The sequence below is a fragment of the Petaurus breviceps genome, unplaced genomic scaffold (assembly GCF_028583685.1).
Source record: "Petaurus breviceps papuanus isolate PSGF00001 unplaced genomic scaffold, PetGlider_PUasm1.0 90591, whole genome shotgun sequence".
NCBI lineage: Eukaryota > Metazoa > Chordata > Mammalia > Diprotodontia > Petauridae > Petaurus > Petaurus breviceps.
In genome coordinates this window covers 838,126-849,970 of record NW_027187280.1, presented here as the reverse complement: position 1 = coordinate 849,970, position 11,845 = coordinate 838,126, and positions in this window count along the sequence as shown.

Here is an 11,845-nt window from a genome sequence, read left to right as displayed (position 1 = left end):
TATACCTGGACTGTAGAATCAAAGATTTAGATCTAGAACGTACCTTAGAGGCCATCAAATCTACTTCCTACTCCCTCTTTTTTTTGTGATTTGACCATGATCACATAACTAGTATGTAGCTGAGGCAGGTCCTTAGGTCCTTCTAACTCCAAGTCCTGAGCTCCAGCCACCAGGTTCACCCCCCCTCAGACTCTGCTGTCCAAATGCTTCTTTTCTGCTGAGATCCAGCTCCTCTAAGAAATCTTCCTGTAAGCTCCAAGCTGCAAGTGAGCCCTTCCTTCTCGAATCTTCCCTTTCTCTCTACTGACCTTTCCCATATGCTAATATTTTGCTTTGTATTACTTATGTGTATCCATAACTCATTCTCACCTCCACCCCCCAATTATATTATAAGGCACCTCCCAGGGAGAGCATCATTTTTCATCTTTCATCAATGCAAAGTACAGGGCCTTGTACATATTTAAGTGTTTGTAGAATTGAATCAGATGATGGATTTTTGGGGGGTGGGGGATGAGATGGCGTGACTCCCTCCTCAAAGGGAAGATGTTTGACATCCCATTCTTATTAAGTCCCTCTTCCTTCTGAGAGTGAGCAGGGCCAAGTTTTGGTGCCTGTTTGGAGCTGAGAGCCCTCGCTGGCTGATACTCAGGCTGGGAAGGAGTCCTGTGTTTATACTGTAGCATCCTATCTGGCTGAAGCTTCAAGCTTGGCTGAGATGTGACATGGTTACAAGCTGTTACAGCCGGATCAGGCAGCACACATAGGCTTGAGTGGGAATGAGGGGGCGGATTTTGCTCACTCTTTCTTCACCAAATGCTGCCTAGTAGGAACAAGGCTGTTCTGTGAAAACCACTTCGGCTGAATGACAGGCCATGTGAACAATGGGATTGCAGGGGGGGTTCTGCTTTGGAAAGCCTGGCATGGCAAGGCTTTTGCCCCGTCAGTCATGTGCTCCAGATGGGAATCATTCACTTTGGGCTCCCTGAAATCACAGCCCTCCTCTCCTCAGAGGGCATCATTTCTGGGCAGGCAGCTTAGCAGCCCTGAGTTCGAGGAGTCCCCAAACCCTCAACTGTGATCTAGAGATACATTGTGCATTAAGAAGAGTCAATCCTGGGATCATAAGACTTAGAGGCAGAAGGGACTGTAGAAACCATTGATCTAATCTAATGCCCTTCTTTGACAGATGAGGCAACTGAGGCCAAAAGAGATGAGGGAGCTGTCCAAGGTCTCAGAGACAGTAAAGAACAGAGTCAGGTATTGAACTCAGGTCTTCTGACTCTAGACTCAGGGCTCTGATTTGGTCACAGATCCCAAATGATAGATCAGAAGTCTTGTGGGAATTCCCAGAGGAATATAGCCAGAAGCTCCTGCACTGGAAATATCAGGAGCTCATGGGAAGGATTTCTCTGGCTCTCCCAGCTGGTCAAGGATCAGACTCCTAGCAGCTCTAGCCTTGAAGAATATGATGGCCCCTTTGACCTAGAATCAGTTTACTCAGTAACAGAGGGTGTAAGTAAGTGTGGGAGGGGAAAAGGGAGGGGAAGCATTTATTAAGCACCTACTATATATTGGACACGGTGCTAAGCATTTTACAAATATTACCTCTCTTGATAAAATGCCTCTGTAAGCTACATGCTATAATGACCCCTATTTTGCAGTTGAGGAAACCGAGGCAGACAATCATTAAATGACTTGACCAGGGTCACACAGCTAATAAGTATCTAAGGTCACATTTGAACTCAGGTTTTCCTGACTTCAGGCCCAGTGTTTCATCCACTGCACCACCTAGCTGTCTCAGTAAAGCTTTCAGTGACCAGCAAACGTAAGGGACTTGAGCCAGCCCTCAGAAATAAGGGAAGGTCAGCAACAGTGAGAGGCCAAAGGGACAGTGTTCTCCAGGTATATTTTGACAAGTGAGCTGAATCCTCACAAGTCACAGGATCATGGAAGGTTACAGATGAGAGGAACCTTAGAGATCACCATTTGCTCCCCCTCCCCAAATTTTATAGATGAGTAAACTGAGTCCCACTCATCTAGTATTGGATAGATGGTCCCTTCCAGCTCCAAATCTTCTTCCATGATTGTTAACAGTAAGGAGGAATGTCCTTTACCTTTTATAGTACCAATGCTGATTGTCGTACTTGACCAGAGACTGGTTGCATCTCCATCTAGTCCCAGGACATTGTTCCTATAGATGGAGTTATTATCTAAGTATGCAGAAGCAGAAGTATGTAGCAGTCTGTGAGTTTGATCAGTCTTGGCACCCTCTGCACCACATCTAAGACATCCTAGGATAGCACTCCATCTGGACTGGCCACATCTACTCTGCCTGTCAATTAACTGATAAATAAGCATTTATTAAGCAGGCCATGTACTGGACTCCATGCTTGATGCTAGCTGTACAATGCAATGAATGAAACAATTCCTGCCCTCCAGGAAATTATATTCTAACGAAGGAGAAAGCAAGTACACATATAAGTATGTGCAGAATAAAGTAAAGAGAATAGTTCAAATAAATACAAAGTATAGTTATCCCTTCCACATGGTGAGGGTTAGGCGCATGGCACCCCCACAATCTGGAAAATCCATGTAAAAGTTTTTGGCTCTCCTTTCGTATCAGAGAAGGTCTGAATTGTTATGGCATTAAAAGCCAAAATATGTTGATATTGGGCAATACTATACATATATTTTATGTATTTCTGAATTTCTATACTTTTTCTGTGTCATCTGCTTGGCCTCTGTGTGTTGTCTGTGGCTTCTGAAAAACTCTTCCCAAATTCCCATTTCATTTCTTATGCCAACCTTCGATATATCAAAACCACAATGAGGGAAGTGGGGGAAGGGATATGGAATGTGGAAAGGTAACTAGTTTAGAAGGAAAGGGACTAGCAAGTGCAGGAAAGCCTTCCCTGAGAAAGTGGTACTTGAGCTACATATGGAAGCAGGAGAGGGATTCTGGGAGGTGCAGGTGAAAAGGAACTATATTGCAGGCATGGAGGACGGCCAATCTAAAGGCAGGAGATGGAGTGCCAGGTGTGAGGAAGACAAGGCCAATTTGGCTGGGTGTAGGGTGCAGGAAGGGAAGAAGTGTACAACGAGGTTAGGAATACAGGCTGAGGCCAAATGATGAAGGGCTTTAAAAGCTAAACAAGGAAAGAATGTACGGTGAATCCTAGAGGCAATAGGGAGCTATTGTTTAATAGTGGAGTTATTGAGGAGGAGAGTGACATGGTCAGATTGACAGCTGAAGAAAATCACTTTGGCAGTCAAGTGGAAGAGGCTAAAATGGGGAGAGATGAAGTAGGGAGACCACTTTGGAGGCTGCTGCAATAATCTTGGGGAGAGGCGATGAAGGCTCGGAACTCAAGTGAGTGGAGAGGAGTCAGATCAAGAGATGGGGGAGTAGAAACAGCAAAATTTGGTGATTGAATGGATATGTGGGGGAGGAAAAGTGAGGAGTCCAATATTACAAACCTGAGATACTGGGAAAAGTGTAGCACCTTTAAAAGAAATCGGGGGTGGGGTTAGGGAGAAAGGTAGGTTTGCGGCAGCTAGGTGACACAGTGGATAGAGCACCAGGCCTAGAGTCAGGAAGTCCTGAGTTAAAATCCAGTCTCAGACACTTACTCACTGTGTGACTCTGGGCAAGTCACTTAACCCTGTTTGCCTCAATTTCCTCTTCCGTAAAATGAGCTGGAGAAAGAAATGGCAAAACACTCCTGTATCTTTGCCAAGAAAATCCCAAATGGGGTCATGAAGAGTCAGACATGACTGAACAACCACAGCAGATTTGGGAAGGGGAAGATAATAAGTTTTTATTAGACATGTTGAATTTAAAATAAGACACACAGTTGGAAATGTCCAATAGGCAGTTGGTAATGTGGGACTGAAGCCCAGGGGAGAGACCAGAACTGGATATAAAGATCTGAGTCATCTATCTACACAGAGATGATAGTTAAACCCATGGGAGTTGATGGGATCACCGAGAGATAGAATGTAGAAAGAGAAGATATTCAGGACAGAGACCCAAGGAACAAACACAATTAAGGAAACATTATCCAGATGTTGAGCCGATGAAAAATACTGAGAAGCAGTCAGAAAGGTAGGAGGGTAAACTAGGAGAGAATATCCAGGAGGAAAGGGTGGTCAGCAGTGTCAAATGTAGCAGATAGGTCACGAAGGATGAGGACTGAAAGAAGACCATCAGATCTGGCAATTAAAAGATCATTAGCTGCACTCTTGGTAGAGTTGTGAACTGATCCAACTATTCTGGAGAGCAATTTGGAAGAATGCACAAAGGGCTATAAAACTGCATAACCTTTGATCCAGCAACACCACAGCTAGGTCCGTGTCCCAAAGAGATAAAAAAAGCGGGGGGGGGGGGAGAAAGGATGTATTTGTACAAAAACATTTATAGCAGCTCTTTTTGTGGTGGCTAATAATTTGAAATTGAGGGGATGCTCATCAACTGGGGAATGACTAAAGAAGCTGTGGCATATGATTGTGAGGGAATATTATTGTGTCACAAGAAATGATGAGCAGGATGATTTCAGAAAAACCTGAAAAGACTTATATGGAGTGACACAAAGTGAAGTGAGCAGAACCAGAAGAACACAGTACACAGTAACAGCAATATTGTATGATGAAGAATTGTGAATGACTTAGTTATTCTCAGCAATACAATGACTCAAGTCTAATAAGACTCGTGATGAAAAACGCTATCTGCCTCCAGAGAAAGAACTGATGTCTGAATACAGACTGGAGCATGCTATTTTTCCCTCCCTCCCTTCTTCCTTCCTTCCTTCCTTCCTTCCTTCCTTCCTTCCTTCCTTCCTTCCTTCCTTCCTTCCTTCCTTCCTTCCTTCCTTCCTTCCTTCTTTTCCTCTTGTACAAAATGACTAATATAGAAATGTTTTATATTGTTTACCATCTCAGGGAGGGGTGAAAGGAGGGAGAGAGGGATAGAATTTGGAACTCACCCCCCCCCCCCCACCAATGAATGTTAACATTTGTTTTCACATGTAATTGGGGGGAAGTAATATATTGGTTTAAAAAAGATGATTAGTAATTTTGGAAAAGATGGTTTCAGTTGAGTTATGAGGTGGAAAGTCAGAATGCAGCATACTGAGGATTGAGTGACAGAAGATGTGGAAGCAAGTATAGATTTTTCCCCCCTTTAGGGACTTTAGGAATTTGAGAAAGGGAGAAGAGATTTAGGATAATAGCTTGAGGGGTTGGTAAACTCTAGTAAACAGATTTTTTAAGGATAAGAAAGATTTAGACATGTTTGAAAGGAGTAGGGAAAGGACCAGAAGATAGGTAGAGGTTGAAGATTAGAAAGAAAGAAGAGACAATTGAGGGGGCAATCTTACAGATCAAATGGAAGGGGATGAAATCAGGGGCATAAGCAGAGGGACTGTAAGACTTGGCAAGAAAGACAAAGTGTGAGAAAGGCAATGTGACATACTGGATTTGGAAGTCAGAAAGACCTGGACTCTCTGATAGCTAAGGAGAAGCTATAACAGGCAAATGAGCCTTAATTTTGTCATCTGTAAAATGAGATTAGACTAGATGGCCTCTGAGGTCCCTTCCAGACCCAAATCTGTGATTCTGTGATGTCAAGGAGTTTTGAGATGAAGAGAGGTAGCTTACAAAGAATAGCCTCAGTTTTCTCGGTAAAGTTGTTTTTTGTTCATTCTTCATTTTTGAAGAGGACCAATGACATCACGGAGTGATGTCTAGACTTTCTTGTGAATTGGATTTAAGTGAGGCAGAATTGCCCCAAGTCATCAGTTTCACTCTCTTTCCAGAGTCACTGAAGTCCAGTGACAAGACAAAAGTCAGGATGACTGCTGATGGCCTGGGATGTCATGGATGACCTTGGTGTCTGTGATGTCTGACCAAGCTCTAGGTGCTCCACAGCGCTCCCTTCAGCCACTTTCATGGCTGTGTTCTCATCCGCCCCTTCTACCAGGAGGAAGTTTTCACATGCTTCCGGTGGTCATCCCCCTGACTCATGCATAGGTTTGAGGCCTCTTGGTTGACTTTTAACCTGGTTTAGCCCGTCTGCTGATTAGATTTTACTGGGGTGTGGCCCCTGTAAATGCTGTAGCTTCTTGGAGTCCTAGATGGTATTGTTTGTCCCTCCTTCTTGAAGACCAATGACCTCTTGAGAGTGATGTCTTGACTTGTGAATGAATTGGATATAAGTGAGGCAGAGCCACACAAAGTGGTCAGCTTCACTCTCTTCTCCAGAGTCATCAAAGTCCAGGGCGGGCCAAAAGTGAAGATGACTGGCAATGGCCTAGCAAAGCCCCAGGTGAGACCTGGGTGAAAAACTTCATAAGGCAACTGCTCTCAACTGAGAAACATCGAGTACTATGTGCCCTATCTATCACAGTGCTAGATGTTGGAGATAGAAATACCAAAAAACCCATTCCTGTGGCTTATATTTTGCCAGGAAAAATTTTATGTACATATGTATGTGTATATATATATATATATATATATACACACACACATATCTATCTATATATGTGTATATATGTACACACTTAACTTATAAAATATCTTATAATATTATAAAATATCTTATAATAATCTTATAATATAACTTATAATATAAAATGTATATGAAATAAATACTAATTTGGTCCAGAGGCATTAGCAGCCATTGAGATCAAGAAAGGTCCCTGGTGTCTAGGAGTCACTAACCATAATAGTATTTCTTGTCTGTAATAGGTTTTCTGGCACATGCAGGCACTCAGCAATGCCATCCTTGTCTGTTCAGTGGAGCTTGGGATGCTGCTTCTTCCTCAGAAGGTCCAAATTTACATGCATGGGAAGGACCTTATATCTGCTGAGTAGTTTCAGTGGTTCAAAATTTCTTTTTTTTTCTGTTCCTAATTCCAAGTCCAGTGTTCTATCTGCTGGGCCATCTAGCTGTCTCTGGATAGAGTGCCAGGTCTGAAGTCAGGAAGATAAGTTCAAATCTGGCCTCAGACACTTACTAGCTGTGTGACTGTGGGGCAAGTCACTTAATCCTGTTTGCCTCAGTTTCCTCATCTGTAAAATAAACTGGAGAAGGAAACAGCAAACCACTCTAGTATCTTTGCCAAGAAAACCCCAAATGGGGTTATAACGAGTCAGACATAACTAAAACAACTGAACAATAACCAACCCCCCCCAATTAGTTTTTTTGGGGAGGGGCAGGTAGAGCAATTGGGGTTAAGTGACTTGTCCAAGGTCACACAGCTAGGGTTTGTGTGTGTGTGTGTGTGTGTGTGTGTTAAAGTGTCTGAGGCTGGATTTGAACTCGGGTCCTCCTGACTTCAGGGCTGGTGCTCTATTCACTGTGCTACCTAGCCACCCTAACTCCCCCAATTATTAAGCATCCATTGTGTACAAAATACTCTGATAGCCTTGGGTAAGATACACATTTTAAATAAGACACAGTCCCTGCCCTCATGAAATTTATAGTCTAAAAGGAGAGCTAAGAAGCCAACAGAAAGAATTGTAATACAAGGTACCACATGATGAGTGCATGCATTAGAGAGAATTCAGATTGTATTCTTTGTGAGTTCTAAGGTTCTTACCAATTGCAGGGATCAGGGAAGGTTTCATGGATCTTTCCCTATTATGGGAAGTCTTCCTCCTCTCTAATGAGTCAGAATATAGAGAGGCTTCCTTAAGCCTGGGTTCTCCAGTAGGAGATCATTTTGCATTCCGTACACACGGAGTTGGTAGCTACCTCTAGCAGGAAGATAAAGGTCACCAGGAGGTTTCCTTTGATTTCCAGGCTTCCCTATATTGAAAGGGTTGAGGATCCAGTCCTCAGTGGCTCCTGCCAAGCACTGCCGCCGTGCCGTCTGCAATGCCTGCTCTCTTGGCTTCTGTTTCCCTCCAATGGATCACCTGCTGTTTCCCGTTCACTGGCTTTTGGCATCATCTGGACTGACCTTGGCTAAGTGACCTGGGGGAGTGGGTGATAAATAATCAGAGGTCTGCTGCTGGCTTCCTTATTGCCCTCCAGGCAGATATGAGAGTGCTTTCTTGGAATTCTCTGCTGTTGGGCCCTTTGTGGAGAAAGAGCAGAATCACAGGATCTTTGACTCGGCAGGAACCTTACAACCCTCCAGTCTCCTCCCCCACCCCACCTCCTTACTGAACAGAGGAGGAAACCGAGGCAGTGTGGCTCCCAGGAAAGATTTTTAGGGCTCTATTTGCATAAAGAGGGCTCTCAGGTCAGTCGTGAGAGCTGCACCTGGCTGCACTTTGGACTCCATCATGCCCCCAGGAGCTTTATCGCAGGAAACTCATCACCTTGTGCTATTACATCAGCCTTGGTATTCCCACTTTGTCAGTACGCTCAGGATGGCCCCTCTTGTGGGAGGGCTGGAGGACTAAGTAAAGAACTCCCCAAACCTCCTTTTAATGAGGGCCCAGCAATTTCTGCATTTCCCACCTGGCTGCACTCCTTTGCACTGGACGTCACCATGCTGGGCACCTTCCCCCTCCGCCATCCTGTGCTCTTCAGATTCCTTCTGTGTACTGGTTTATAAGCACCTTGAGGGCAGGGGTCCCTCTCCACCCTCCCCTTAGTACAGTGCCTGGCACACAGTAGGTGATTACTAAATGTTGACTGCCTGACTGCCCTGCAGTCGGAGGATCCTGGTTAGAGCCTGACATCTGCTACTTATTATGTGCATGATCTTGAACGATCATTTCCCCTATCTTGGCCTCTGCTTCCTGCTGACCACAAAGGTCTCTTCTGGCCCTAAAACTTAGGATCCTGTGAACTGAGGTCCTGAGGGGGTGTGAGACACCCAGGGTCACCCAGTGAGCAGATAGGACTAAAATCATAGTTAGCTTTAGAGCTGGAAGGGGCCTTCATGGGCATCTAGTCCAACCCTTTAATTTTACGGATGAGGAAACTGAAGACCAGAAGGGTTAAGGACTTGTCCATGTATCTGATGTAGGTTTTGAACACAGGTCTTACTGACATGTCTTCTGATGATCAGTCCAGGGCTCTTTTCATTATGCCAGGCTCCCTACTGAGCACCAGGGGCAAGAGAGTGAAGTGGGGCTCAAGGTGAAGAAAATGAGCTAGGAAGCAGAGGAGCTGCTGAAGTCAGCTCACTGTTCTGCCAAGAAGCAAATGTGTATTTCCTGCAATTCTTCTCTCTCCTTTCCTTCTAAGAGCCTTCAAAAGGGCTTCTTCAGATACTTAAGACGATAGGATTTTAGAGCTAGGAGGGATGTCAGAGGTCACATAGTATAAACCACCCATTTTACAGGTGAAGAAACTGAGGCCTAGAGAGGGAAAATAACTTGCCCAAGGTCACACATATAATAAGTGGCAGAGTCAGAATTCAGGACCTGCACACAGGGGAGGAACCCTGAAAATATGATATTTTAGATTAAAAGCAGCAGGTTGGGACCCATCAGCTGTTGTACACAAAGAAAGCAAATTATCTGGGGAGGGGAGAGGGGAAGAAATGGAGGGGGAGTGACTCTCTCCCCTGAAGCTCATGAAAGGACAGAGTCCATCAGTGACTCTTTGACCCCTCTCCTGCTGAAGAATCAGCAAGTTATAGACATGATGCTATTGTGGCAGGAGGAGGCATTTTTTTTTTAATAAATGGTTTATGCTGAAAGCCTTGATGGAAGCAAGACACTGTTCTCTCTACGAGACTGCTTTGTACTCTAGGTAAAACTGTCGGAAAAGGTAGAACAGCTCCTAATCTACGAGATGATTCCTGTGGGAAATCAAGCAGCTTTTCAGGCGTAATTTGAAAAGTCACTGCCTCCACACTCTCCAAACTTCTGCAGTGGGGATGAGGGAATGGGGGTGTTGTGGGGAGGGGGAGAGAAAGAAGCCATTTATAAAGCAATCAGCCCTTTGACTGATTCCACCACCGTTCAGAATTATTAACTGAAATTTGGCCTTTATTCCTCCCTCCTGAGGGAAGGCAATGCTGGCACTTCCAATCAAGCCCAGCACAGAGGACATAAGGGATACATGGCATGCAAGAATGGACCCTGCATTGTTTGGCGTAGGCGAGGACCTCAGCAGGAATTGTGGGCATCGGTCTTAAAGCTACTCAGCACTAAGCAACAATCCAAAGAAAGAATCATCAGTACCTTTAGCTTGATGTAATGGAAGGACGATGGACTTGGAGTCACAAGAAACCTGGGTCTGGAGATCAGCCCTGATTCTCACTATCTGGATGGGATCTTGGGCAATCTGCTTAATTTCTCTGAACTTCAGTCTCTTTAATCTGTCTATTCAGATCTAACAACAACAACAATAATAATATCTAATTAGATCTTATTATTTGATAATACCCATACCACTTGCCTCAGTGTTGTAAAGAAAGCAGTCTATAAAAAAGAAAAAAAAAGGTAATAGAAATGAGCTTTTGTTTTACGCCTTTAATAAGCACTGGGCTCTGCCGTTTACTCTAGCTATGTGAGCTCTGTATTGGTCTGCCTTAAGCACCTACTATGTCTCCTCTACCTGCTGCTGGGGATAGGAAGACAAACAGAACAATGCTTGCCCTCAAAACCTTAGGTCTTCCTGGGGGCGGGGAACAGTGTGTGCAGATAAGTCGATACAAAACGTACACAGTCGTTTTGGGGGTGGGCTGGCGGGGGGTCAGGAGAGGCCTCATGTAAGAGGTGGCCCTTGAGCTGAGTCTCCACGGGAGTTTGGGATTCCTTGCGCTGAAGGGGAGGAGGGAGAGCAATCCAGCTTTGGGGACCAGGCCATTTTTTTACTTCTCACTTCAAAGGGCACATTTTGGTGCCTTGTGAAGTATATCCCACAGGGTGGCCATGAAGTGTATTGCACCAGACAAGGTTGGCATGATAAAAAGGTGTTGTTTTTTTTTTTTTTATTAGTTTCGGGTCTTCGGAAAATAGTTTTATTGATGGTCTTCCTTCACAATCAAAGATCTTGAAGCCCCAGATGTCATCTAGTTCAACCTGTATCTGAAAACATGAACCCCCTCTATGACATACTCCCAACCTCTAATAACAAAGACCTCTAAAGTCAAGGAACCCCCTCCCCAAGCCTCCCAAGGCAGCTCATTCCACTCCTGGACAATTCTAGGTGTTAAAAAGTTTTTCCTTATTATCAAGTTGAAATCTGATTATATTTGATTTTAGTTTCTATCTATTACTCTTAAGTGGTACAGTGGATAGGACTCTGGACTTGGGTTCACAAAGATGAGTTCAAATCCAGCTTCAGACATTTATAGTGTATGACCCTAGACAAATTATTTAATTTTTTTTCTGCCTCAGTTTCCTTGTCTTACAACAGGGATAATAGTGCCTAACTCCCAGGATTGTTGTGAGGATAAAATGATGTTTGTAAAGTGCTCAGCAACCCCCCCAAGTGCTATATAAATTCTATTTTACTGCATTATTGTCATCTTACATTTGTCTTATGTGGTCAAGCAGAACAAATAAAATTTCTCTTCCACAAGGCAGTTCTCCAGATACTTGAACATACTATCAGATCTGCTGAGTCTTCAATAAAATAAGGGATCCTGAGGATTCTTTGCCCACATTCTTGGCCCTTCAGTTCCAGCTCTCCCAGGTGGATTCTCAAACATCACTCCCATTATGGAACTCCCATGTTCAAGAGATTCCAGTGGCTCCCAGATGCCAGAGGCAGATCCACCCTCTTCAACTTGACATGGGAGGTCCCTACCATTTGGCCCCATTTTAAGTCTCCATCCTTATCTTACTTGAAGCTTATGCTTCAGCTGGGTCTGTCCCTTGACCCTTCACACACACACACACACACACACACACACACACACACACACACACACAC